Below are 27034 nucleotides of genomic sequence, written 5' to 3' on the forward strand. Positions count from 1 at the left end.
GTGCTAGAATTCAATCCAAGTTCATGCTTTGCTTTGATTTTGAATTAATGGCCAAACCAGCCAATCCCTAAAAAAATACAGGTCTCAGAGGCTCTCGTTTCAGTACCAGCAGGGTAGCGTGGCCGAGCGGTCTAAGGCGCTGGATTTAGGCTCCAGTCTCTTTGGAGGCGTGGGTTCGAATCCCACCGCTGCCAATAGCTGTTTCTTTTTTATCTTCATGCCACGTGTACAGACAGGACAATTGGGAGCCAGGGAATGGCATGTGTTTATGAATTCTTGCTTTTCTGAACACCCAGACTGAAAGCACACATCTGACTCGTGTGCGTTTTCACCAAAAAAGGGTAAAGCATAAATCACTGTTCACTGAAAACGGACATGCGTTCACGATCCTGTCAATAAACACGTGCTTGGCAGGGCCACAAATCTGCCGACACGATGCCCTAATGAATGCACATCTCTTTGCCTTGGTAGTTGCTCCTTTTTGCAGCGCCTTTTCCTGCTGCATCACAAAAACTCAGTTCAAGACACTTGGCTCCATCCAGTGGAGCTCCTATGCCCAGCTTAGAAACCCCCAGGCACGAGATTGCAAGGTCCCTGGTAATTCTCCCACTCCTGGACACGTCGGAACCAAGTTTCGTATGCACTAGCAGCGAGAACAAAATCCCACATGTGAGGACAATAGGCGTCTTTCATTTAGGGCTAGTGTTAGGCTAAGAGTTTGCAGTAGCTCCTTGGGTCGAGTTAGGGGTCGAATGAGACAAAGCTAAGATTTGCGTTACGGCTGGGGTTGGTCCAGTAAGGATCCCACACACCATGGACCATCGGCGGAGGCCCCGGGTAGGCTTACACTGCGGGCTAATGGTGGACTTCTTTAAAAACGTGAGCACTAAATGGGGCGGGATGTTGACTGAAAGAATGCAGCTAGCTACAGAAATATGCAGAAATAAAGAAAAACACATCTCATTGCATGCCTTTAAAGAGCTTACTCTCCCTACCGGCAATGTTCCTGAACCTTCGCTTCCCAAACATTTTTAGAACCAAAAAAAACCTAGAAAAGATCTGACCTCCCTCACCGGGAATTGAACTCAAGACTGCTGGATGGAGGGGTGCTGACATTGACCACTAGGCTACCAGACTGCTGTTGAACAGAGCACTCCCGAAAGGTGACATTTCAATTTCAGGCTGACAAGTGTGCTTTATTGTTCAGTTCGGGCTTTGCACAGCCAGTGCTAGAATTCAATCCAAGTTCATGCTTTGCTTTGATTTTGAATTAATGGCCAAACCAGCCAATCCCTAAAAAAATACAGGTCTCAGAGGCTCTCGTTTCAGTACCAGCAGGGTAGCGTGGCCGAGCGGTCTAAGGCGCTGGATTTAGGCTCCAGTCTCTTTGGAGGCGTGGGTTCGAATCCCACCGCTGCCAATAGCTGTTTCTTTTTTATCTTCATGCCACGTGTACAGACAGGACAATTGGGAGCCAGGGAATGGCATGTGTTTATGAATTCTTGCTTTTCTGAACACCCAGACTGAAAGCACACATCTGACTCGTGTGCGTTTTCACCAAAAAAGGGTAAAGCATAAATCACTGTTCACTGAAAACGGACATGCGTTCACGATCCTGTCAATAAACACGTGCTTGGCAGGGCCACAAATCTGCCGACACGATGCCCTAATGAATGCACATCTCTTTGCCTTGGTAGTTGCTCCTTTTTGCAGCGCCTTTTCCTGCTGCATCACAAAAACTCAGTTCAAGACACTTGGCTCCATCCAGTGGAGCTCCTATGCCCAGCTTAGAAACCCCCAGGCACGAGATTGCAAGGTCCCTGGTAATTCTCCCACTCCTGGACACGTCGGAACCAAGTTTCGTATGCACTAGCAGCGAGAACAAAATCCCACATGTGAGGACAATAGGCGTCTTTCATTTAGGGCTAGTGTTAGGCTAAGAGTTTGCAGTAGCTCCTTGGGTCGAGTTAGGGGTCGAATGAGACAAAGCTAAGATTTGCGTTACGGCTGGGGTTGGTCCAGTAAGGATCCCACACACCATGGACCATCGGCGGAGGCCCCGGGTAGGCTTACACTGCGGGCTAATGGTGGACTTCTTTAAAAACGTGAGCACTAAATGGGGCGGGATGTTGACTGAAAGAATGCAGCTAGCTACAGAAATATGCAGAAATAAAGAAAAACACATCTCATTGCATGCCTTTAAAGAGCTTACTCTCCCTACCGGCAATGTTCCTGAACCTTCGCTTCCCAAACATTTTTAGAACCAAAAAAAACCTAGAAAAGATCTGACCTCCCTCACCGGGAATTGAACTCAAGACTGCTGGATGGAGGGGTGCTGACATTGACCACTAGGCTACCAGACTGCTGTTGAACAGAGCACTCCCGAAAGGTGACATTTCAATTTCAGGCTGACAAGTGTGCTTTATTGTTCAGTTCGGGCTTTGCACAGCCAGTGCTAGAATTCAATCCAAGTTCATGCTTTGCTTTGATTTTGAATTAATGGCCAAACCAGCCAATCCCTAAAAAAATACAGGTCTCAGAGGCTCTCGTTTCAGTACCAGCAGGGTAGCGTGGCCGAGCGGTCTAAGGCGCTGGATTTAGGCTCCAGTCTCTTTGGAGGCGTGGGTTCGAATCCCACCGCTGCCAATAGCTGTTTCTTTTTTATCTTCATGCCACGTGTACAGACAGGACAATTGGGAGCCAGGGAATGGCATGTGTTTATGAATTCTTGCTTTTCTGAACACCCAGACTGAAAGCACACATCTGACTCGTGTGCGTTTTCACCAAAAAAGGGTAAAGCATAAATCACTGTTCACTGAAAACGGACATGCGTTCACGATCCTGTCAATAAACACGTGCTTGGCAGGGCCACAAATCTGCCGACACGATGCCCTAATGAATGCACATCTCTTTGCCTTGGTAGTTGCTCCTTTTTGCAGCGCCTTTTCCTGCTGCATCACAAAAACTCAGTTCAAGACACTTGGCTCCATCCAGTGGAGCTCCTATGCCCAGCTTAGAAACCCCCAGGCACGAGATTGCAAGGTCCCTGGTAATTCTCCCACTCCTGGACACGTCGGAACCAAGTTTCGTATGCACTAGCAGCGAGAACAAAATCCCACATGTGAGGACAATAGGCGTCTTTCATTTAGGGCTAGTGTTAGGCTAAGAGTTTGCAGTAGCTCCTTGGGTCGAGTTAGGGGTCGAATGAGACAAAGCTAAGATTTGCGTTACGGCTGGGGTTGGTCCAGTAAGGATCCCACACACCATGGACCATCGGCGGAGGCCCCGGGTAGGCTTACACTGCGGGCTAATGGTGGACTTCTTTAAAAACGTGAGCACTAAATGGGGCGGGATGTTGACTGAAAGAATGCAGCTAGCTACAGAAATATGCAGAAATAAAGAAAAACACATCTCATTGCATGCCTTTAAAGAGCTTACTCTCCCTACCGGCAATGTTCCTGAACCTTCGCTTCCCAAACATTTTTAGAACCAAAAAAAACCTAGAAAAGATCTGACCTCCCTCACCGGGAATTGAACTCAAGACTGCTGGATGGAGGGGTGCTGACATTGACCACTAGGCTACCAGACTGCTGTTGAACAGAGCACTCCCGAAAGGTGACATTTCAATTTCAGGCTGACAAGTGTGCTTTATTGTTCAGTTCGGGCTTTGCAGAGCCAGTGCTAGAATTCAATCCAAGTTCATGCTTTGCTTTGATTTTGAATTAATGGCCAAACCAGCCAATCCCTAAAAAAATACAGGTCTCAGAGGCTCTCGTTTCAGTACCAGCAGGGTAGCGTGGCCGAGCGGTCTAAGGCGCTGGATTTAGGCTCCAGTCTCTTTGGAGGCGTGGGTTCGAATCCCACCGCTGCCAATAGCTGTTTCTTTTTTATCTTCATGCCACGTGTACAGACAGGACAATTGGGAGCCAGGGAATGGCATGTGTTTATGAATTCTTGCTTTTCTGAACACCCAGACTGAAAGCACACATCTGACTCGTGTGCGTTTTCACCAAAAAAGGGTAAAGCATAAATCACTGTTCACTGAAAACGGACATGCGTTCACGATCCTGTCAATAAACACGTGCTTGGCAGGGCCACAAATCTGCCGACACGATGCCCTAATGAATGCACATCTCTTTGCCTTGGTAGTTGCTCCTTTTTGCAGCGCCTTTTCCTGCTGCATCACAAAAACTCAGTTCAAGACACTTGGCTCCATCCAGTGGAGCTCCTATGCCCAGCTTAGAAACCCCCAGGCACGAGATTGCAAGGTCCCTGGTAATTCTCCCACTCCTGGACACGTCGGAACCAAGTTTCGTATGCACTAGCAGCGAGAACAAAATCCCACATGTGAGGACAATAGGCGTCTTTCATTTAGGGCTAGTGTTAGGCTAAGAGTTTGCAGTAGCTCCTTGGGTCGAGTTAGGGGTCGAATGAGACAAAGCTAAGATTTGCGTTACGGCTGGGGTTGGTCCAGTAAGGATCCCACACACCATGGACCATCGGCGGAGGCCCCGGGTAGGCTTACACTGCGGGCTAATGGTGGACTTCTTTAAAAACGTGAGCACTAAATGGGGCGGGATGTTGACTGAAAGAATGCAGCTAGCTACAGAAATATGCAGAAATAAAGAAAAACACATCTCATTGCATGCCTTTAAAGAGCTTACTCTCCCTACCGGCAATGTTCCTGAACCTTCGCTTCCCAAACATTTTTAGAACCAAAAAAAACCTAGAAAAGATCTGACCTCCCTCACCGGGAATTGAACTCAAGACTGCTGGATGGAGGGGTGCTGACATTGACCACTAGGCTACCAGACTGCTGTTGAACAGAGCACTCCCGAAAGGTGACATTTCAATTTCAGGCTGACAAGTGTGCTTTATTGTTCAGTTCGGGCTTTGCACAGCCAGTGCTAGAATTCAATCCAAGTTCATGCTTTGCTTTGATTTTGAATTAATGGCCAAACCAGCCAATCCCTAAAAAAATACAGGTCTCAGAGGCTCTCGTTTCAGTACCAGCAGGGTAGTGTGGCCGAGCGGTCTAAGGCGCTGGATTTAGGCTCCAGTCTCTTTGGAGGCGTGGGTTCGAATCCCACCGCTGCCAATAGCTGTTTCTTTTTTATCTTCATGCCACGTGTACAGACAGGACAATTGGGAGCCAGGGAATGGCATGTGTTTATGAATTCTTGCTTTTCTGAACACCCAGACTGAAAGCACACATCTGACTCGTGTGCGTTTTCACCAAAAAAGGGTAAAGCATAAATCACTGTTCACTGAAAACGGACATGCGTTCACGATCCTGTCAATAAACACGTGCTTGGCAGGGCCACAAATCTGCCGACACGATGCCCTAATGAATGCACATCTCTTTGCCTTGGTAGTTGCTCCTTTTTGCAGCGCCTTTTCCTGCTGCATCACAAAAACTCAGTTCAAGACACTTGGCTCCATCCAGTGGAGCTCCTATGCCCAGCTTAGAAACCCCCAGGCACGAGATTGCAAGGTCCCTGGTAATTCTCCCACTCCTGGACACGTCGGAACCAAGTTTCGTATGCACTAGCAGCGAGAACAAAATCCCACATGTGAGGACAATAGGCGTCTTTCATTTAGGGCTAGTGTTAGGCTAAGAGTTTGCAGTAGCTCCTTGGGTCGAGTTAGGGGTCGAATGAGACAAAGCTAAGATTTGCGTTACGGCTGGGGTTGGTCCAGTAAGGATCCCACACACCATGGACCATCGGCGGAGGCCCCGGGTAGGCTTACACTGCGGGCTAATGGTGGACTTCTTTAAAAACGTGAGCACTAAATGGGGCGGGATGTTGACTGAAAGAATGCAGCTAGCTACAGAAATATGCAGAAATAAAGAAAAACACATCTCATTGCATGCCTTTAAAGAGCTTACTCTCCCTACCGGCAATGTTCCTGAACCTTCGCTTCCCAAACATTTTTAGAACCAAAAAAAACCTAGAAAAGATCTGACCTCCCTCACCGGGAATTGAACTCAAGACTGCTGGATGGAGGGGTGCTGACATTGACCACTAGGCTACCAGACTGCTGTTGAACAGAGCACTCCCGAAAGGTGACATTTCAATTTCAGGCTGACAAGTGTGCTTTATTGTTCAGTTCGGGCTTTGCACAGCCAGTGCTAGAATTCAATCCAAGTTCATGCTTTGCTTTGATTTTGAATTAATGGCCAAACCAGCCAATCCCTAAAAAAATACAGGTCTCAGAGGCTCTCGTTTCAGTACCAGCAGGGTAGCGTGGCCGAGCGGTCTAAGGCGCTGGATTTAGGCTCCAGTCTCTTTGGAGGCGTGGGTTCGAATCCCACCGCTGCCAATAGCTGTTTCTTTTTTATCTTCATGCCACGTGTACAGACAGGACAATTGGGAGCCAGGGAATGGCATGTGTTTATGAATTCTTGCTTTTCTGAACACCCAGACTGAAAGCACACATCTGACTCGTGTGCGTTTTCACCAAAAAAGGGTAAAGCATAAATCACTGTTCACTGAAAACGGACATGCGTTCACGATCCTGTCAATAAACACGTGCTTGGCAGGGCCACAAATCTGCCGACACGATGCCCTAATGAATGCACATCTCTTTGCCTTGGTAGTTGCTCCTTTTTGCAGCGCCTTTTCCTGCTGCATCACAAAAACTCAGTTCAAGACACTTGGCTCCATCCAGTGGAGCTCCTATGCCCAGCTTAGAAACCCCCAGGCACGAGATTGCAAGGTCCCTGGTAATTCTCCCACTCCTGGACACGTCGGAACCAAGTTTCGTATGCACTAGCAGCGAGAACAAAATCCCACATGTGAGGACAATAGGCGTCTTTCATTTAGGGCTAGTGTTAGGCTAAGAGTTTGCAGTAGCTCCTTGGGTCGAGTTAGGGGTCGAATGAGACAAAGCTAAGATTTGCGTTACGGCTGGGGTTGGTCCAGTAAGGATCCCACACACCATGGACCATCGGCGGAGGCCCCGGGTAGGCTTACACTGCGGGCTAATGGTGGACTTCTTTAAAAACGTGAGCACTAAATGGGGCGGGATGTTGACTGAAAGAATGCAGCTAGCTACAGAAATATGCAGAAATAAAGAAAAACACATCTCATTGCATGCCTTTAAAGAGCTTACTCTCCCTACCGGCAATGTTCCTGAACCTTCGCTTCCCAAACATTTTTAGAACCAAAAAAAACCTAGAAAAGATCTGACCTCCCTCACCGGGAATTGAACTCAAGACTGCTGGATGGAGGGGTGCTGACATTGACCACTAGGCTACCAGACTGCTGTTGAACAGAGCACTCCCGAAAGGTGACATTTCAATTTCAGGCTGACAAGTGTGCTTTATTGTTCAGTTCGGGCTTTGCAGAGCCAGTGCTAGAATTCAATCCAAGTTCATGCTTTGCTTTGATTTTGAATTAATGGCCAAACCAGCCAATCCCTAAAAAAATACAGGTCTCAGAGGCTCTCGTTTCAGTACCAGCAGGGTAGCGTGGCCGAGCGGTCTAAGGCGCTGGATTTAGGCTCCAGTCTCTTTGGAGGCGTGGGTTCGAATCCCACCGCTGCCAATAGCTGTTTCTTTTTTATCTTCATGCCACGTGTACAGACAGGACAATTGGGAGCCAGGGAATGGCATGTGTTTATGAATTCTTGCTTTTCTGAACACCCAGACTGAAAGCACACATCTGACTCGTGTGCGTTTTCACCAAAAAAGGGTAAAGCATAAATCACTGTTCACTGAAAACGGACATGCGTTCACGATCCTGTCAATAAACACGTGCTTGGCAGGGCCACAAATCTGCCGACACGATGCCCTAATGAATGCACATCTCTTTGCCTTGGTAGTTGCTCCTTTTTGCAGCGCCTTTTCCTGCTGCATCACAAAAACTCAGTTCAAGACACTTGGCTCCATCCAGTGGAGCTCCTATGCCCAGCTTAGAAACCCCCAGGCACGAGATTGCAAGGTCCCTGGTAATTCTCCCACTCCTGGACACGTCGGAACCAAGTTTCGTATGCACTAGCAGCGAGAACAAAATCCCACATGTGAGGACAATAGGCGTCTTTCATTTAGGGCTAGTGTTAGGCTAAGAGTTTGCAGTAGCTCCTTGGGTCGAGTTAGGGGTCGAATGAGACAAAGCTAAGATTTGCGTTACGGCTGGGGTTGGTCCAGTAAGGATCCCACACACCATGGACCATCGGCGGAGGCCCCGGGTAGGCTTACACTGCGGGCTAATGGTGGACTTCTTTAAAAACGTGAGCACTAAATGGGGCGGGATGTTGACTGAAAGAATGCAGCTAGCTACAGAAATATGCAGAAATAAAGAAAAACACATCTCATTGCATGCCTTTAAAGAGCTTACTCTCCCTACCGGCAATGTTCCTGAACCTTCGCTTCCCAAACATTTTTAGAACCAAAAAAAACCTAGAAAAGATCTGACCTCCCTCACCGGGAATTGAACTCAAGACTGCTGGATGGAGGGGTGCTGACATTGACCACTAGGCTACCAGACTGCTGTTGAACAGAGCACTCCCGAAAGGTGACATTTCAATTTCAGGCTGACAAGTGTGCTTTATTGTTCAGTTCGGGCTTTGCACAGCCAGTGCTAGAATTCAATCCAAGTTCATGCTTTGCTTTGATTTTGAATTAATGGCCAAACCAGCCAATCCCTAAAAAAATACAGGTCTCAGAGGCTCTCGTTTCAGTACCAGCAGGGTAGTGTGGCCGAGCGGTCTAAGGCGCTGGATTTAGGCTCCAGTCTCTTTGGAGGCGTGGGTTCGAATCCCACCGCTGCCAATAGCTGTTTCTTTTTTATCTTCATGCCACGTGTACAGACAGGACAATTGGGAGCCAGGGAATGGCATGTGTTTATGAATTCTTGCTTTTCTGAACACCCAGACTGAAAGCACACATCTGACTCGTGTGCGTTTTCACCAAAAAAGGGTAAAGCATAAATCACTGTTCACTGAAAACGGACATGCGTTCACGATCCTGTCAATAAACACGTGCTTGGCAGGGCCACAAATCTGCCGACACGATGCCCTAATGAATGCACATCTCTTTGCCTTGGTAGTTGCTCCTTTTTGCAGCGCCTTTTCCTGCTGCATCACAAAAACTCAGTTCAAGACACTTGGCTCCATCCAGTGGAGCTCCTATGCCCAGCTTAGAAACCCCCAGGCACGAGATTGCAAGGTCCCTGGTAATTCTCCCACTCCTGGACACGTCGGAACCAAGTTTCGTATGCACTAGCAGCGAGAACAAAATCCCACATGTGAGGACAATAGGCGTCTTTCATTTAGGGCTAGTGTTAGGCTAAGAGTTTGCAGTAGCTCCTTGGGTCGAGTTAGGGGTCGAATGAGACAAAGCTAAGATTTGCGTTACGGCTGGGGTTGGTCCAGTAAGGATCCCACACACCATGGACCATCGGCGGAGGCCCCGGGTAGGCTTACACTGCGGGCTAATGGTGGACTTCTTTAAAAACGTGAGCACTAAATGGGGCGGGATGTTGACTGAAAGAATGCAGCTAGCTACAGAAATATGCAGAAATAAAGAAAAACACATCTCATTGCATGCCTTTAAAGAGCTTACTCTCCCTACCGGCAATGTTCCTGAACCTTCGCTTCCCAAACATTTTTAGAACCAAAAAAAACCTAGAAAAGATCTGACCTCCCTCACCGGGAATTGAACTCAAGACTGCTGGATGGAGGGGTGCTGACATTGACCACTAGGCTACCAGACTGCTGTTGAACAGAGCACTCCCGAAAGGTGACATTTCAATTTCAGGCTGACAAGTGTGCTTTATTGTTCAGTTCGGGCTTTGCACAGCCAGTGCTAGAATTCAATCCAAGTTCATGCTTTGCTTTGATTTTGAATTAATGGCCAAACCAGCCAATCCCTAAAAAAATACAGGTCTCAGAGGCTCTCGTTTCAGTACCAGCAGGGTAGCGTGGCCGAGCGGTCTAAGGCGCTGGATTTAGGCTCCAGTCTCTTTGGAGGCGTGGGTTCGAATCCCACCGCTGCCAATAGCTGTTTCTTTTTTATCTTCATGCCACGTGTACAGACAGGACAATTGGGAGCCAGGGAATGGCATGTGTTTATGAATTCTTGCTTTTCTGAACACCCAGACTGAAAGCACACATCTGACTCGTGTGCGTTTTCACCAAAAAAGGGTAAAGCATAAATCACTGTTCACTGAAAACGGACATGCGTTCACGATCCTGTCAATAAACACGTGCTTGGCAGGGCCACAAATCTGCCGACACGATGCCCTAATGAATGCACATCTCTTTGCCTTGGTAGTTGCTCCTTTTTGCAGCGCCTTTTCCTGCTGCATCACAAAAACTCAGTTCAAGACACTTGGCTCCATCCAGTGGAGCTCCTATGCCCAGCTTAGAAACCCCCAGGCACGAGATTGCAAGGTCCCTGGTAATTCTCCCACTCCTGGACACGTCGGAACCAAGTTTCGTATGCACTAGCAGCGAGAACAAAATCCCACATGTGAGGACAATAGGCGTCTTTCATTTAGGGCTAGTGTTAGGCTAAGAGTTTGCAGTAGCTCCTTGGGTCGAGTTAGGGGTCGAATGAGACAAAGCTAAGATTTGCGTTACGGCTGGGGTTGGTCCAGTAAGGATCCCACACACCATGGACCATCGGCGGAGGCCCCGGGTAGGCTTACACTGCGGGCTAATGGTGGACTTCTTTAAAAACGTGAGCACTAAATGGGGCGGGATGTTGACTGAAAGAATGCAGCTAGCTACAGAAATATGCAGAAATAAAGAAAAACACATCTCATTGCATGCCTTTAAAGAGCTTACTCTCCCTACCGGCAATGTTCCTGAACCTTCGCTTCCCAAACATTTTTAGAACCAAAAAAAACCTAGAAAAGATCTGACCTCCCTCACCGGGAATTGAACTCAAGACTGCTGGATGGAGGGGTGCTGACATTGACCACTAGGCTACCAGACTGCTGTTGAACAGAGCACTCCCGAAAGGTGACATTTCAATTTCAGGCTGACAAGTGTGCTTTATTGTTCAGTTCGGGCTTTGCACAGCCAGTGCTAGAATTCAATCCAAGTTCATGCTTTGCTTTGATTTTGAATTAATGGCCAAACCAGCCAATCCCTAAAAAAATACAGGTCTCAGAGGCTCTCGTTTCAGTACCAGCAGGGTAGCGTGGCCGAGCGGTCTAAGGCGCTGGATTTAGGCTCCAGTCTCTTTGGAGGCGTGGGTTCGAATCCCACCGCTGCCAATAGCTGTTTCTTTTTTATCTTCATGCCACGTGTACAGACAGGACAATTGGGAGCCAGGGAATGGCATGTGTTTATGAATTCTTGCTTTTCTGAACACCCAGACTGAAAGCACACATCTGACTCGTGTGCGTTTTCACCAAAAAAGGGTAAAGCATAAATCACTGTTCACTGAAAACGGACATGCGTTCACGATCCTGTCAATAAACACGTGCTTGGCAGGGCCACAAATCTGCCGACACGATGCCCTAATGAATGCACATCTCTTTGCCTTGGTAGTTGCTCCTTTTTGCAGCGCCTTTTCCTGCTGCATCACAAAAACTCAGTTCAAGACACTTGGCTCCATCCAGTGGAGCTCCTATGCCCAGCTTAGAAACCCCCAGGCACGAGATTGCAAGGTCCCTGGTAATTCTCCCACTCCTGGACACGTCGGAACCAAGTTTCGTATGCACTAGCAGCGAGAACAAAATCCCACATGTGAGGACAATAGGCGTCTTTCATTTAGGGCTAGTGTTAGGCTAAGAGTTTGCAGTAGCTCCTTGGGTCGAGTTAGGGGTCGAATGAGACAAAGCTAAGATTTGCGTTACGGCTGGGGTTGGTCCAGTAAGGATCCCACACACCATGGACCATCGGCGGAGGCCCCGGGTAGGCTTACACTGCGGGCTAATGGTGGACTTCTTTAAAAACGTGAGCACTAAATGGGGCGGGATGTTGACTGAAAGAATGCAGCTAGCTACAGAAATATGCAGAAATAAAGAAAAACACATCTCATTGCATGCCTTTAAAGAGCTTACTCTCCCTACCGGCAATGTTCCTGAACCTTCGCTTCCCAAACATTTTTAGAACCAAAAAAAACCTAGAAAAGATCTGACCTCCCTCACCGGGAATTGAACTCAAGACTGCTGGATGGAGGGGTGCTGACATTGACCACTAGGCTACCAGACTGCTGTTGAACAGAGCACTCCCGAAAGGTGACATTTCAATTTCAGGCTGACAAGTGTGCTTTATTGTTCAGTTCGGGCTTTGCACAGCCAGTGCTAGAATTCAATCCAAGTTCATGCTTTGCTTTGATTTTGAATTAATGGCCAAACCAGCCAATCCCTAAAAAAATACAGGTCTCAGAGGCTCTCGTTTCAGTACCAGCAGGGTAGCGTGGCCGAGCGGTCTAAGGCGCTGGATTTAGGCTCCAGTCTCTTTGGAGGCGTGGGTTCGAATCCCACCGCTGCCAATAGCTGTTTCTTTTTTATCTTCATGCCACGTGTACAGACAGGACAATTGGGAGCCAGGGAATGGCATGTGTTTATGAATTCTTGCTTTTCTGAACACCCAGACTGAAAGCACACATCTGACTCGTGTGCGTTTTCACCAAAAAAGGGTAAAGCATAAATCATTGTTCACTGAAAACGGACATGCGTTCACGATCCTGTCAATAAACACGTGCTTGGCAGGGCCACAAATCTGCCGACACGATGCCCTAATGAATGCACATCTCTTTGCCTTGGTAGTTGCTCCTTTTTGCAGCGCCTTTTCCTGCTGCATCACAAAAACTCAGTTCAAGACACTTGGCTCCATCCAGTGGAGCTCCTATGCCCAGCTTAGAAACCCCCAGGCACGAGATTGCAAGGTCCCTGGTAATTCTCCCACTCCTGGACACGTCGGAACCAAGTTTCGTATGCACTAGCAGCGAGAACAAAATCCCACATGTGAGGACAATAGGCGTCTTTCATTTAGGGCTAGTGTTAGGCTAAGAGTTTGCAGTAGCTCCTTGGGTCGAGTTAGGGGTCGAATGAGACAAAGCTAAGATTTGCGTTACGGCTGGGGTTGGTCCAGTAAGGATCCCACACACCATGGACCATCGGCGGAGGCCCCGGGTAGGCTTACACTGCGGGCTAATGGTGGACTTCTTTAAAAACGTGAGCACTAAATGGGGCGGGATGTTGACTGAAAGAATGCAGCTAGCTACAGAAATATGCAGAAATAAAGAAAAACACATCTCATTGCATGCCTTTAAAGAGCTTACTCTCCCTACCGGCAATGTTCCTGAACCTTCGCTTCCCAAACATTTTTAGAACCAAAAAAAACCTAGAAAAGATCTGACCTCCCTCACCGGGAATTGAACTCAAGACTGCTGGATGGAGGGGTGCTGACATTGACCACTAGGCTACCAGACTGCTGTTGAACAGAGCACTCCCGAAAGGTGACATTTCAATTTCAGGCTGACAAGTGTGCTTTATTGTTCAGTTCGGGCTTTGCACAGCCAGTGCTAGAATTCAATCCAAGTTCATGCTTTGCTTTGATTTTGAATTAATGGCCAAACCAGCCAATCCCTAAAAAAATACAGGTCTCAGAGGCTCTCGTTTCAGTACCAGCAGGGTAGCGTGGCCGAGCGGTCTAAGGCGCTGGATTTAGGCTCCAGTCTCTTTGGAGGCGTGGGTTCGAATCCCAATAGCTGTTTCTTTTTTATCTTCATGCCACGTGTACAGACAGGACAATTGGGAGCCAGGGAATGGCATGTGTTTATGAATTCTTGCTTTTCTGAACACCCAGACTGAAAGCACACATCTGACTCGTGTGCGTTTTCACCAAAAAAGGGTAAAGCATAAATCACTGTTCACTGAAAACGGACATGCGTTCACGATCCTGTCAATAAACACGTGCTTGGCAGGGCCACAAATCTGCCGACACGATGCCCTAATGAATGCACATCTCTTTGCCTTGGTAGTTGCTCCTTTTTGCAGCGCCTTTTCCTGCTGCATCACAAAAACTCAGTTCAAGACACTTGGCTCCATCCAGTGGAGCTCCTATGCCCAGCTTAGAAACCCCCAGGCACGAGATTGCAAGGTCCCTGGTAATTCTCCCACTCCTGGACACGTCGGAACCAAGTTTCGTATGCACTAGCAGCGAGAACAAAATCCCACATGTGAGGACAATAGGCGTCTTTCATTTAGGGCTAGTGTTAGGCTAAGAGTTTGCAGTAGCTCCTTGGGTCGAGTTAGGGGTCGAATGAGACAAAGCTAAGATTTGCGTTACGGCTGGGGTTGGTCCAGTAAGGATCCCACACACCATGGACCATCGGCGGAGGCCCCGGGTAGGCTTACACTGCGGGCTAATGGTGGACTTCTTTAAAAACGTGAGCACTAAATGGGGCGGGATGTTGACTGAAAGAATGCAGCTAGCTACAGAAATATGCAGAAATAAAGAAAAACACATCTCATTGCATGCCTTTAAAGAGCTTACTCTCCCTACCGGCAATGTTCCTGAACCTTCGCTTCCCAAACATTTTTAGAACCAAAAAAAACCTAGAAAAGATCTGACCTCCCTCACCGGGAATTGAACTCAAGACTGCTGGATGGAGGGGTGCTGACATTGACCACTAGGCTACCAGACTGCTGTTGAACAGAGCACTCCCGAAAGGTGACATTTCAATTTCAGGCTGACAAGTGTGCTTTATTGTTCAGTTCGGGCTTTGCACAGCCAGTGCTAGAATTCAATCCAAGTTCATGCTTTGCTTTGATTTTGAATTAATGGCCAAACCAGCCAATCCCTAAAAAAATACAGGTCTCAGAGGCTCTCGTTTCAGTACCAGCAGGGTAGTGTGGCCGAGCGGTCTAAGGCGCTGGATTTAGGCTCCAGTCTCTTTGGAGGCGTGGGTTCGAATCCCACCGCTGCCAATAGCTGTTTCTTTTTTATCTTCATGCCACGTGTACAGACAGGACAATTGGGAGCCAGGGAATGGCATGTGTTTATGAATTCTTGCTTTTCTGAACACCCAGACTGAAAGCACACATCTGACTCGTGTGCGTTTTCACCAAAAAAGGGTAAAGCATAAATCACTGTTCACTGAAAACGGACATGCGTTCACGATCCTGTCAATAAACACGTGCTTGGCAGGGCCACAAATCTGCCGACACGATGCCCTAATGAATGCACATCTCTTTGCCTTGGTAGTTGCTCCTTTTTGCAGCGCCTTTTCCTGCTGCATCACAAAAACTCAGTTCAAGACACTTGGCTCCATCCAGTGGAGCTCCTATGCCCAGCTTAGAAACCCCCAGGCACGAGATTGCAAGGTCCCTGGTAATTCTCCCACTCCTGGACACGTCGGAACCAAGTTTCGTATGCACTAGCAGCGAGAACAAAATCCCACATGTGAGGACAATAGGCGTCTTTCATTTAGGGCTAGTGTTAGGCTAAGAGTTTGCAGTAGCTCCTTGGGTCGAGTTAGGGGTCGAATGAGACAAAGCTAAGATTTGCGTTACGGCTGGGGTTGGTCCAGTAAGGATCCCACACACCATGGACCATCGGCGGAGGCCCCGGGTAGGCTTACACTGCGGGCTAATGGTGGACTTCTTTAAAAACGTGAGCACTAAATGGGGCGGGATGTTGACTGAAAGAATGCAGCTAGCTACAGAAATATGCAGAAATAAAGAAAAACACATCTCATTGCATGCCTTTAAAGAGCTTACTCTCCCTACCGGCAATGTTCCTGAACCTTCGCTTCCCAAACATTTTTAGAACCAAAAAAAACCTAGAAAAGATCTGACCTCCCTCACCGGGAATTGAACTCAAGACTGCTGGATGGAGGGGTGCTGACATTGACCACTAGGCTACCAGACTGCTGTTGAACAGAGCACTCCCGAAAGGTGACATTTCAATTTCAGGCTGACAAGTGTGCTTTATTGTTCAGTTCGGGCTTTGCACAGCCAGTGCTAGAATTCAATCCAAGTTCATGCTTTGCTTTGATTTTGAATTAATGGCCAAACCAGCCAATCCCTAAAAAAATACAGGTCTCAGAGGCTCTCGTTTCAGTACCAGCAGGGTAGCGTGGCCGAGCGGTCTAAGGCGCTGGATTTAGGCTCCAGTCTCTTTGGAGGCGTGGGTTCGAATCCCACCGCTGCCAATAGCTGTTTCTTTTTTATCTTCATGCCACGTGTACAGACAGGACAATTGGGAGCCAGGGAATGGCATGTGTTTATGAATTCTTGCTTTTCTGAACACCCAGACTGAAAGCACACATCTGACTCGTGTGCGTTTTCACCAAAAAAGGGTAAAGCATAAATCACTGTTCACTGAAAACGGACATGCGTTCACGATCCTGTCAATAAACACGTGCTTGGCAGGGCCACAAATCTGCCGACACGATGCCCTAATGAATGCACATCTCTTTGCCTTGGTAGTTGCTCCTTTTTGCAGCGCCTTTTCCTGCTGCATCACAAAAACTCAGTTCAAGACACTTGGCTCCATCCAGTGGAGCTCCTATGCCCAGCTTAGAAACCCCCAGGCACGAGATTGCAAGGTCCCTGGTAATTCTCCCACTCCTGGACACGTCGGAACCAAGTTTCGTATGCACTAGCAGCGAGAACAAAATCCCACATGTGAGGACAATAGGCGTCTTTCATTTAGGGCTAGTGTTAGGCTAAGAGTTTGCAGTAGCTCCTTGGGTCGAGTTAGGGGTCGAATGAGACAAAGCTAAGATTTGCGTTACGGCTGGGGTTGGTCCAGTAAGGATCCCACACACCATGGACCATCGGCGGAGGCCCCGGGTAGGCTTACACTGCGGGCTAATGGTGGACTTCTTTAAAAACGTGAGCACTAAATGGGGCGGGATGTTGACTGAAAGAATGCAGCTAGCTACAGAAATATGCAGAAATAAAGAAAAACACATCTCATTGCATGCCTTTAAAGAGCTTACTCTCCCTACCGGCAATGTTCCTGAACCTTCGCTTCCCAAACATTTTTAGAACCAAAAAAAACCTAGAAAAGATCTGACCTCCCTCACCGGGAATTGAACTCAAGACTGCTGGATGGAGGGGTGCTGACATTGACCACTAGGCTACCAGACTGCTGTTGAACAGAGCACTCCCGAAAGGTGACATTTCAATTTCAGGCTGACAAGTGTGCTTTATTGTTCAGTTCGGGCTTTGCACAGCCAGTGCTAGAATTCAATCCAAGTTCATGCTTTGCTTTGATTTTGAATTAATGGCCAAACCAGCCAATCCCTAAAAAAATACAGGTCTCAGAGGCTCTCGTTTCAGTACCAGCAGGGTAGCGTGGCCGAGCGGTCTAAGGCGCTGGATTTAGGCTCCAGTCTCTTTGGAGGCGTGGGTTCGAATCCCACCGCTGCCAATAGCTGTTTCTTTTTTATCTTCATGCCACGTGTACAGACAGGACAATTGGGAGCCAGGGAATGGCATGTGTTTATGAATTCTTGCTTTTCTGAACACCCAGACTGAAAGCACACATCTGACTCGTGTGCGTTTTCACCAAAAAAGGGTAAAGCATAAATCACTGTTCACTGAAAACGGACATGCGTTCACGATCCTGTCAATAAACACGTGCTTGGCAGGGCCACAAATCTGCCGACACGATGCCCTAATGAATGCACATCTCTTTGCCTTGGTAGTTGCTCCTTTTTGCAGCGCCTTTTCCTGCTGCATCACAAAAACTCAGTTCAAGACACTTGGCTCCATCCAGTGGAGCTCCTATGCCCAGCTTAGAAACCCCCAGGCACGAGATTGCAAGGTCCCTGGTAATTCTCCCACTCCTGGACACGTCGGAACCAAGTTTCGTATGCACTAGCAGCGAGAACAAAATCCCACATGTGAGGACAATAGGCGTCTTTCATTTAGGGCTAGTGTTAGGCTAAGAGTTTGCAGTAGCTCCTTGGGTCGAGTTAGGGGTCGAATGAGACAAAGCTAAGATTTGCGTTACGGCTGGGGTTGGTCCAGTAAGGATCCCACACACCATGGACCATCGGCGGAGGCCCCGGGTAGGCTTACACTGCGGGCTAATGGTGGACTTCTTTAAAAACGTGAGCACTAAATGGGGCGGGATGTTGACTGAAAGAATGCAGCTAGCTACAGAAATATGCAGAAATAAAGAAAAACACATCTCATTGCATGCCTTTAAAGAGCTTACTCTCCCTACCGGCAATGTTCCTGAACCTTCGCTTCCCAAACATTTTTAGAACCAAAAAAAACCTAGAAAAGATCTGACCTCCCTCACCGGGAATTGAACTCAAGACTGCTGGATGGAGGGGTGCTGACATTGACCACTAGGCTACCAGACTGCTGTTGAACAGAGCACTCCCGAAAGGTGACATTTCAATTTCAGGCTGACAAGTGTGCTTTATTGTTCAGTTCGGGCTTTGCACAGCCAGTGCTAGAATTCAATCCAAGTTCATGCTTTGCTTTGATTTTGAATTAATGGCCAAACCAGCCAATCCCTAAAAAAATACAGGTCTCAGAGGCTCTCGTTTCAGTACCAGCAGGGTAGCGTGGCCGAGCGGTCTAAGGCGCTGGATTTAGGCTCCAGTCTCTTTGGAGGCGTGGGTTCGAATCCCACCGCTGCCAATAGCTGTTTCTTTTTTATCTTCATGCCACGTGTACAGACAGGACAATTGGGAGCCAGGGAATGGCATGTGTTTATGAATTCTTGCTTTTCTGAACACCCAGACTGAAAGCACACATCTGACTCGTGTGCGTTTTCACCAAAAAAGGGTAAAGCATAAATCACTGTTCACTGAAAACGGACATGCGTTCACGATCCTGTCAATAAACACGTGCTTGGCAGGGCCACAAATCTGCCGACACGATGCCCTAATGAATGCACATCTCTTTGCCTTGGTAGTTGCTCCTTTTTGCAGCGCCTTTTCCTGCTGCATCACAAAAACTCAGTTCAAGACACTTGGCTCCATCCAGTGGAGCTCCTATGCCCAGCTTAGAAACCCCCAGGCACGAGATTGCAAGGTCCCTGGTAATTCTCCCACTCCTGGACACGTCGGAACCAAGTTTCGTATGCACTAGCAGCGAGAACAAAATCCCACATGTGAGGACAATAGGCGTCTTTCATTTAGGGCTAGTGTTAGGCTAAGAGTTTGCAGTAGCTCCTTGGGTCGAGTTAGGGGTCGAATGAGACAAAGCTAAGATTTGCGTTACGGCTGGGGTTGGTCCAGTAAGGATCCCACACACCATGGACCATCGGCGGAGGCCCCGGGTAGGCTTACACTGCGGGCTAATGGTGGACTTCTTTAAAAACGTGAGCACTAAATGGGGCGGGATGTTGACTGAAAGAATGCAGCTAGCTACAGAAATATGCAGAAATAAAGAAAAACACATCTCATTGCATGCCTTTAAAGAGCTTACTCTCCCTACCGGCAATGTTCCTGAACCTTCGCTTCCCAAACATTTTTAGAACCAAAAAAAACCTAGAAAAGATCTGACCTCCCTCACCGGGAATTGAACTCAAGACTGCTGGATGGAGGGGTGCTGACATTGACCACTAGGCTACCAGACTGCTGTTGAACAGAGCACTCCCGAAAGGTGACATTTCAATTTCAGGCTGACAAGTGTGCTTTATTGTTCAGTTCGGGCTTTGCACAGCCAGTGCTAGAATTCAATCCAAGTTCATGCTTTGCTTTGATTTTGAATTAATGGCCAAACCAGCCAATCCCTAAAAAAATACAGGTCTCAGAGGCTCTCGTTTCAGTACCAGCAGGGTAGCGTGGCCGAGCGGTCTAAGGCGCTGGATTTAGGCTCCAGTCTCTTTGGAGGCGTGGGTTCGAATCCCACCGCTGCCAATAGCTGTTTCTTTTTTATCTTCATGCCACGTGTACAGACAGGACAATTGGGAGCCAGGGAATGGCATGTGTTTATGAATTCTTGCTTTTCTGAACACCCAGACTGAAAGCACACATCTGACTCGTGTGCGTTTTCACCAAAAAAGGGTAAAGCATAAATCACTGTTCACTGAAAACGGACATGCGTTCACGATCCTGTCAATAAACACGTGCTTGGCAGGGCCACAAATCTGCCGACACGATGCCCTAATGAATGCACATCTCTTTGCCTTGGTAGTTGCTCCTTTTTGCAGCGCCTTTTCCTGCTGCATCACAAAAACTCAGTTCAAGACACTTGGCTCCATCCAGTGGAGCTCCTATGCCCAGCTTAGAAACCCCCAGGCACGAGATTGCAAGGTCCCTGGTAATTCTCCCACTCCTGGACACGTCGGAACCAAGTTTCGTATGCACTAGCAGCGAGAACAAAATCCCACATGTGAGGACAATAGGCGTCTTTCATTTAGGGCTAGTGTTAGGCTAAGAGTTTGCAGTAGCTCCTTGGGTCGAGTTAGGGGTCGAATGAGACAAAGCTAAGATTTGCGTTACGGCTGGGGTTGGTCCAGTAAGGATCCCACACACCATGGACCATCGGCGGAGGCCCCGGGTAGGCTTACACTGCGGGCTAATGGTGGACTTCTTTAAAAACGTGAGCACTAAATGGGGCGGGATGTTGACTGAAAGAATGCAGCTAGCTACAGAAATATGCAGAAATAAAGAAAAACACATCTCATTGCATGCCTTTAAAGAGCTTACTCTCCCTACCGGCAATGTTCCTGAACCTTCGCTTCCCAAACATTTTTAGAACCAAAAAAAACCTAGAAAAGATCTGACCTCCCTCACCGGGAATTGAACTCAAGACTGCTGGATGGAGGGGTGCTGACATTGACCACTAGGCTACCAGACTGCTGTTGAACAGAGCACTCCCGAAAGGTGACATTTCAATTTCAGGCTGACAAGTGTGCTTTATTGTTCAATTCGGGCTTTGCACAGCCAGTGCTAGAATTCAATCCAAGTTCATGCTTTGCTTTGATTTTGAATTAATGGCCAAACCAGCCAATCCCTAAAAAAATAAAGGTCTCAGAGGCTCTCGTTTCAGTACCAGCAGGGTAGCGTGGCCGAGCGGTCTAAGGCGCTGGATTTAGGCTCCAGTCTCTTTGGAGGCGTGGGTTCGAATCCCACCGCTGCTAATAGCTGTTTCTTTTTTATCTTCATGCCACGTGTACAGACAGGACAATTGGGAGCCAGGGAATGGCATGTGTTTATGAATTCTTGCTTTTCTGAACACCCAGACTGAAAGCACACATCTGACTCGTGTGCGTTTTCACCAAAAAAGGGTAAAGCATAAATCACTGTTCACTGAAAACGGACATGCGTTCACGATCCTGTCAATAAACACGTGCTTGGCAGGGCCACAAATCTGCCGACACGATGCCCTAATGAATGCACATCTCTTTGCCTTGGTAGTTGCTCCTTTTTGCAGCGCCTTTTCCTGCTGCATCACAAAAACTCAGTTCAAGACACTTGGCTCCATCCAGTGGAGCTCCTATGCCCAGCTTAGAAACCCCCAGGCACGAGATTGCAAGGTCCCTGGTAATTCTCCCACTCCTGGACACGTCGGAACCAAGTTTCGTATGCACTAGCAGCGAGAACAAAATCCCACATGTGAGGACAATAGGCGTCTTTCATTTAGGGCTAGTGTTAGGCTAAGAGTTTGCAGTAGCTCCTTGGGTCGAGTTAGGGGTCGAATGAGACAAAGCTAAGATTTGCGTTACGGCTGGGGTTGGTCCAGTAAGGATCCCACACACCATGGACCATCGGCGGAGGCCCCGGGTAGGCTTACACTGCGGGCTAATGGTGGACTTCTTTAAAAACGTGAGCACTAAATGGGGCGGGATGTTGACTGAAAGAATGCAGCTAGCTACAGAAATATGCAGAAATAAAGAAAAACACATCTCATTGCATGCCTTTAAAGAGCTTACTCTCCCTACCGGCAATGTTCCTGAACCTTCGCTTCCCAAACATTTTTAGAACCAAAAAAAACCTAGAAAAGATCTGACCTCCCTCACCGGGAATTGAACTCAAGACTGCTGGATGGAGGGGTGCTGACATTGACCACTAGGCTACCAGACTGCTGTTGAACAGAGCACTCCCGAAAGGTGACATTTCAATTTCAGGCTGACAAGTGTGCTTTATTGTTCAGTTCGGGCTTTGCACAGCCAGTGCTAGAATTCAATCCAAGTTCATGCTTTGCTTTGATTTTGAATTAATGGCCAAACCAGCCAATCCCTAAAAAAATACAGGTCTCAGAGGCTCTCGTTTCAGTACCAGCAGGGTAGCGTGGCCGAGCGGTCTAAGGCGCTGGATTTAGGCTCCAGTCTCTTTGGAGGCGTGGGTTCGAATCCCACCGCTGCCAATAGCTGTTTCTTTTTTATCTTCATGCCACGTGTACAGACAGGACAATTGGGAGCCAGGGAATGGCATGTGTTTATGAATTCTTGCTTTTCTGAACACCCAGACTGAAAGCACACATCTGACTCGTGTGCGTTTTCACCAAAAAAGGGTAAAGCATAAATCACTGTTCACTGAAAACGGACATGCGTTCACGATCCTGTCAATAAACACGTGCTTGGCAGGGCCACAAATCTGCCGACACGATGCCCTAATGAATGCACATCTCTTTGCCTTGGTAGTTGCTCCTTTTTGCAGCGCCTTTTCCTGCTGCATCACAAAAACTCAGTTCAAGACACTTGGCTCCATCCAGTGGAGCTCCTATGCCCAGCTTAGAAACCCCCAGGCACGAGATTGCAAGGTCCCTGGTAATTCTCCCACTCCTGGACACGTCGGAACCAAGTTTCGTATGCACTAGCAGCGAGAACAAAATCCCACATGTGAGGACAATAGGCGTCTTTCATTTAGGGCTAGTGTTAGGCTAAGAGTTTGCAGTAGCTCCTTGGGTCGAGTTAGGGGTCGAATGAGACAAAGCTAAGATTTGCGTTACGGCTGGGGTTGGTCCAGTAAGGATCCCACACACCATGGACCATCGGCGGAGGCCCCGGGTAGGCTTACACTGCGGGCTAATGGTGGACTTCTTTAAAAACGTGAGCACTAAATGGGGCGGGATGTTGACTGAAAGAATGCAGCTAGCTACAGAAATATGCAGAAATAAAGAAAAACACATCTCATTGCATGCCTTTAAAGAGCTTACTCTCCCTACCGGCAATGTTCCTGAACCTTCGCTTCCCAAACATTTTTAGAACCAAAAAAAACCTAGAAAAGATCTGACCTCCCTCACCGGGAATTGAACTCAGGACTGCTGGATGGAGGGGTGCTGACATTGACCACTAGGCTACCAGACTGCTGTCGAACAGAGCACTCCCGAAAGGTGACATTTCAATTTCAGGCTGACAAGTGTGCTTTATTGTTCAGTTCGGGCTTTGCACAGCCAGTGCTAGAATTCAATCCAAGTTCATGCTTTGCTTTGATTTTGAATTAATGGCCAAACCAGCCAATCCCTAAAAAAATACAGGTCTCAGAGGCTCTCGTTTCAGTACCAGCAGGGTAGCGTGGCCGAGCGGTCTAAGGCGCTGGATTTAGGCTCCAGTCTCTTTGGAGGCGTGGGTTCGAATCCCACCGCTGCCAATAGCTGTTTCTTTTTTATCTTCATGCCACGTGTACAGACAGGACAATTGGGAGCCAGGGAATGGCATGTGTTTATGAATTCTTGCTTTTCTGAACACCCAGACTGAAAGCACACATCTGACTCGTGTGCGTTTTCACCAAAAAAGGGTAAAGCATAAATCACTGTTCACTGAAAACGGACATGCGTTCACGATCCTGTCAATAAACACGTGCTTGGCAGGGCCACAAATCTGCCGACACGATGCCCTAATGAATGCACATCTCTTTGCCTTGGTAGTTGCTCCTTTTTGCAGAGCCTTTTCCTGCTGCATCACAAAAACTCAGTTCAAGACACTTGGCTCCATCCAGTGGAGCTCCTATGCCCAGCTTAGAAACCCCCAGGCACGAGATTGCAAGGTCCCTGGTAATTCTCCCACTCCTGGACACGTCGGAACCAAGTTTCGTATGCACTAGCAGCGAGAACAAAATCCCACATGTGAGGACAATAGGCGTCTTTCATTTAGGGCTAGTGTTAGGCTAAGAGTTTGCAGTAGCTCCTTGGGTCGAGTTAGGGGTCGAATGAGACAAAGCTAAGATTTGCGTTACGGCTGGGGTTGGTCCAGTAAGGATCCCACACACCATGGACCATCGGCGGAGGCCCCGGGTAGGCTTACACTGCGGGCTAATGGTGGACTTCTTTAAAAACGTGAGCACTAAATGGGGCGGGATGTTGACTGAAAGAATGCAGCTAGCTACAGAAATATGCAGAAATAAAGAAAAACACATCTCATTGCATGCCTTTAAAGAGCTTACTCTCCCTACCGGCAATGTTCCTGAACCTTCGCTTCCCAAACATTTTTAGAACCAAAAAAAACCTAGAAAAGATCTGACCTCCCTCACCGGGAATTGAACTCAAGACTGCTGGATGGAGGGGTGCTGACATTGACCACTAGGCTACCAGACTGCTGTTGAACAGAGCACTCCCGAAAGGTGACATTTCAATTTCAGGCTGACAAGTGTGCCTTATTGTTCAGTTCGGGCTTTGCACAGCCAGTGCTAGAATTCAATCCAAGTTCATGCTTTGCTTTGATTTTGAATTAATGGCCAAACCAGCCAATCCCTAAAAAAATACAGGTCTCAGAGGCTCTCGTTTCAGTACCAGCAGGGTAGCGTGGCCGAGCGGTCTAAGGCGCTGGATTTAGGCTCCAGTCTCTTTGGAGGCGTGGGTTCGAATCCCACAGCTGCCAATAGCTGTTTCTTTTTTATCTTCATGCCACGTGTACAGACAGGACAATTGGGAGCCAGGGAATGGCATGTGTTTATGAATTCTTGCTTTTCTGAACACCCAGACTGAAAGCACACATCTGACTCGTGTGCGTTTTCACCAAAAAAGGGTAAAGCATAAATCACTGTTCACTGAAAACGGACATGCGTTCACGATCCTGTCAATAAACACGTGCTTGGCAGGGCCACAAATCTGCCGACACGATGCCCTAATGAATGCACATCTCTTTGCCTTGGTAGTTGCTCCTTTTTGCAGCGCCTTTTCCTGCTGCATCACAAAAACTCAGTTCAAGACACTTGGCTCCATCCAGTGGAGCTCCTATGCCCAGCTTAGAAACCCCCAGGCACGAGATTGCAAGGTCCCTGGTAATTCTCCCACTCCTGGACACGTCGGAACCAAGTTTCGTATGCACTAGCAGCGAGAACAAAATCCCACATGTGAGGACAATAGGCGTCTTTCATTTAGGGCTAGTGTTAGGCTAAGAGTTTGCAGTAGCTCCTTGGGTCGAGTTAGGGGTCGAATGAGACAAAGCTAAGATTTGCGTTACGGCTGGGGTTGGTCCAGTAAGGATCCCACACACCATGGACCATCGGCGGAGGCCCCGGGTAGGCTTACACTGCGGGCTAATGGTGGACTTCTTTAAAAACGTGAGCACTAAATGGGGCGGGATGTTGACTGAAAGAATGCAGCTAGCTACAGAAATATGCAGAAATAAAGAAAAACACATCTCATTGCATGCCTTTAAAGAGCTTACTCTCCCTACCGGCAATGTTCCTGAACCTTCGCTTCCCAAACATTTTTAGAACCAAAAAAAACCTAGAAAAGATCTGACCTCCCTCACCGGGAATTGAACTCAAGACTGCTGGATGGAGGGGTGCTGACATTGACCACTAGGCTACCAGACTGCTGTTGAACAGAGCACTCCCGAAAGGTGACATTTCAATTTCAGGCTGACAAGTGTGCTTTATTGTTCAGTTCGGGCTTTGCACAGCCAGTGCTAGAATTCAATCCAAGTTCATGCTTTGCTTTGATTTTGAATTAATGGCCAAACCAGCCAATCCCTAAAAAAATACAGGTCTCAGAGGCTCTCGTTTCAGTACCAGCAGGGTAGCGTGGCCGAGCGGTCTAAGGCGCTGGATTTAGGCTCCAGTCTCTTTGGAGGCGTGGGTTCGAATCCCACCGCTGCCAATAGCTGTTTCTTTTTTATCTTCATGCCACGTGTACAGACAGGACAATTGGGAGCCAGGGAATGGCATGTGTTTATGAATTCTTGCTTTTCTGAACACCCAGACTGAAAGCACACATCTGACTCGTGTGCGTTTTCACCAAAAAAGGGTAAAGCATAAATCACTGTTCACTGAAAACGGACATGCGTTCACGATCCTGTCAATAAACACGTGCTTGGCAGGGCCACAAATCTGCCGACACGATGCCCTAATGAATGCACATCTCTTTGCCTTGGTAGTTGCTCCTTTTTGCAGCGCCTTTTCCTGCTGCATCACAAAAACTCAGTTCAAGACACTTGGCTCCATCCAGTGGAGCTCCTATGCCCAGCTTAGAAACCCCCAGGCACGAGATTGCAAGGTCCCTGGTAATTCTCCCACTCCTGGACACGTCGGAACCAAGTTTCGTATGCACTAGCAGCGAGAACAAAATCCCACATGTGAGGACAATAGGCGTCTTTCATTTAGGGCTAGTGTTAGGCTAAGAGTTTGCAGTAGCTCCTTGGGTCGAGTTAGGGGTCGAATGAGACAAAGCTAAGATTTGCGTTACGGCTGGGGTTGGTCCAGTAAGGATCCCACACACCATGGACCATCGGCGGAGGCCCCGGGTAGGCTTACACTGCGGGCTAATGGTGGACTTCTTTAAAAACGTGAGCACTAAATGGGGCGGGATGTTGACTGAAAGAATGCAGCTAGCTACAGAAATATGCAGAAATAAAGAAAAACACATCTCATTGCATGCCTTTAAAGAGCTTACTCTCCCTACCGGCAATGTTCCTGAACCTTCGCTTCCCAAACATTTTTAGAACCAAAAAAAACCTAGAAAAGATCTGACCTCCCTCACCGGGAATTGAACTCAAGACTGCTGGATGGAGGGGTGCTGACATTGACCACTAGGCTACCAGACTGCTGTTGAACAGAGCACTCCCGAAAGGTGACATTTCAATTTCAGGCTGACAAGTGTGCTTTATTGTTCAGTTCGGGCTTTGCACAGCCAGTGCTAGAATTCAATCCAAGTTCATGCTTTGCTTTGATTTTGAATTAATGGCCAAACCAGCCAATCCCTAA

General features: G+C 47.9%; 21 non-coding genes across 21 annotated transcripts; all 21 read left to right on the forward strand.

Annotated features, from left to right (window-relative positions):
* Positions 1-112: 112 nt before the first annotated feature.
* TRNAL-UAG (transfer RNA leucine (anticodon UAG)) lies at positions 113-194 on the forward strand. The gene has a single exon. It is a non-coding gene; the product is annotated as a tRNA-Leu (tRNA).
* Positions 195-1338: 1144 nt separating this feature from the next.
* TRNAL-UAG (transfer RNA leucine (anticodon UAG)) lies at positions 1339-1420 on the forward strand. The gene has a single exon. It is a non-coding gene; the product is annotated as a tRNA-Leu (tRNA).
* Positions 1421-2564: 1144 nt separating this feature from the next.
* Positions 2565-2646, forward strand: TRNAL-UAG (transfer RNA leucine (anticodon UAG)). The gene has a single exon. It is a non-coding gene; the product is annotated as a tRNA-Leu (tRNA).
* A 1144-nt stretch (positions 2647-3790) lies between these two features.
* Positions 3791-3872, forward strand: TRNAL-UAG (transfer RNA leucine (anticodon UAG)). The gene has a single exon. It is a non-coding gene; the product is annotated as a tRNA-Leu (tRNA).
* Positions 3873-5016: 1144 nt separating this feature from the next.
* On the forward strand, positions 5017-5098 carry TRNAL-UAG (transfer RNA leucine (anticodon UAG)). The gene has a single exon. It is a non-coding gene; the product is annotated as a tRNA-Leu (tRNA).
* A 1144-nt stretch (positions 5099-6242) lies between these two features.
* Positions 6243-6324, forward strand: TRNAL-UAG (transfer RNA leucine (anticodon UAG)). The gene has a single exon. It is a non-coding gene; the product is annotated as a tRNA-Leu (tRNA).
* A 1144-nt stretch (positions 6325-7468) lies between these two features.
* TRNAL-UAG (transfer RNA leucine (anticodon UAG)) lies at positions 7469-7550 on the forward strand. The gene has a single exon. It is a non-coding gene; the product is annotated as a tRNA-Leu (tRNA).
* A 1144-nt stretch (positions 7551-8694) lies between these two features.
* On the forward strand, positions 8695-8776 carry TRNAL-UAG (transfer RNA leucine (anticodon UAG)). Its single transcript has one exon. It is a non-coding gene; the product is annotated as a tRNA-Leu (tRNA).
* Positions 8777-9920: 1144 nt separating this feature from the next.
* Positions 9921-10002, forward strand: TRNAL-UAG (transfer RNA leucine (anticodon UAG)). The gene has a single exon. It is a non-coding gene; the product is annotated as a tRNA-Leu (tRNA).
* Positions 10003-11146: 1144 nt separating this feature from the next.
* Positions 11147-11228, forward strand: TRNAL-UAG (transfer RNA leucine (anticodon UAG)). Its single transcript has one exon. It is a non-coding gene; the product is annotated as a tRNA-Leu (tRNA).
* Positions 11229-12372: 1144 nt separating this feature from the next.
* TRNAL-UAG (transfer RNA leucine (anticodon UAG)) lies at positions 12373-12454 on the forward strand. The gene has a single exon. It is a non-coding gene; the product is annotated as a tRNA-Leu (tRNA).
* Positions 12455-14815: 2361 nt separating this feature from the next.
* Positions 14816-14897, forward strand: TRNAL-UAG (transfer RNA leucine (anticodon UAG)). Its single transcript has one exon. It is a non-coding gene; the product is annotated as a tRNA-Leu (tRNA).
* A 1144-nt stretch (positions 14898-16041) lies between these two features.
* On the forward strand, positions 16042-16123 carry TRNAL-UAG (transfer RNA leucine (anticodon UAG)). Its single transcript has one exon. It is a non-coding gene; the product is annotated as a tRNA-Leu (tRNA).
* A 1144-nt stretch (positions 16124-17267) lies between these two features.
* TRNAL-UAG (transfer RNA leucine (anticodon UAG)) lies at positions 17268-17349 on the forward strand. Its single transcript has one exon. It is a non-coding gene; the product is annotated as a tRNA-Leu (tRNA).
* A 1144-nt stretch (positions 17350-18493) lies between these two features.
* Positions 18494-18575, forward strand: TRNAL-UAG (transfer RNA leucine (anticodon UAG)). The gene has a single exon. It is a non-coding gene; the product is annotated as a tRNA-Leu (tRNA).
* A 1144-nt stretch (positions 18576-19719) lies between these two features.
* Positions 19720-19801, forward strand: TRNAL-UAG (transfer RNA leucine (anticodon UAG)). The gene has a single exon. It is a non-coding gene; the product is annotated as a tRNA-Leu (tRNA).
* A 1144-nt stretch (positions 19802-20945) lies between these two features.
* Positions 20946-21027, forward strand: TRNAL-UAG (transfer RNA leucine (anticodon UAG)). Its single transcript has one exon. It is a non-coding gene; the product is annotated as a tRNA-Leu (tRNA).
* Positions 21028-22171: 1144 nt separating this feature from the next.
* Positions 22172-22253, forward strand: TRNAL-UAG (transfer RNA leucine (anticodon UAG)). Its single transcript has one exon. It is a non-coding gene; the product is annotated as a tRNA-Leu (tRNA).
* A 1144-nt stretch (positions 22254-23397) lies between these two features.
* Positions 23398-23479, forward strand: TRNAL-UAG (transfer RNA leucine (anticodon UAG)). The gene has a single exon. It is a non-coding gene; the product is annotated as a tRNA-Leu (tRNA).
* Positions 23480-24623: 1144 nt separating this feature from the next.
* TRNAL-UAG (transfer RNA leucine (anticodon UAG)) lies at positions 24624-24705 on the forward strand. The gene has a single exon. It is a non-coding gene; the product is annotated as a tRNA-Leu (tRNA).
* A 1144-nt stretch (positions 24706-25849) lies between these two features.
* On the forward strand, positions 25850-25931 carry TRNAL-UAG (transfer RNA leucine (anticodon UAG)). Its single transcript has one exon. It is a non-coding gene; the product is annotated as a tRNA-Leu (tRNA).
* The last annotated feature ends 1103 nt before the right edge of the window (positions 25932-27034 follow it).

Source organism: Ambystoma mexicanum, chromosome 1p (genome assembly GCF_040938575.1).
Source record: "Ambystoma mexicanum isolate Mex_15411 chromosome 1p, UKY_AmexF1_1, whole genome shotgun sequence".
Taxonomy (NCBI): Eukaryota; Metazoa; Chordata; class Amphibia; order Caudata; family Ambystomatidae; genus Ambystoma; species Ambystoma mexicanum.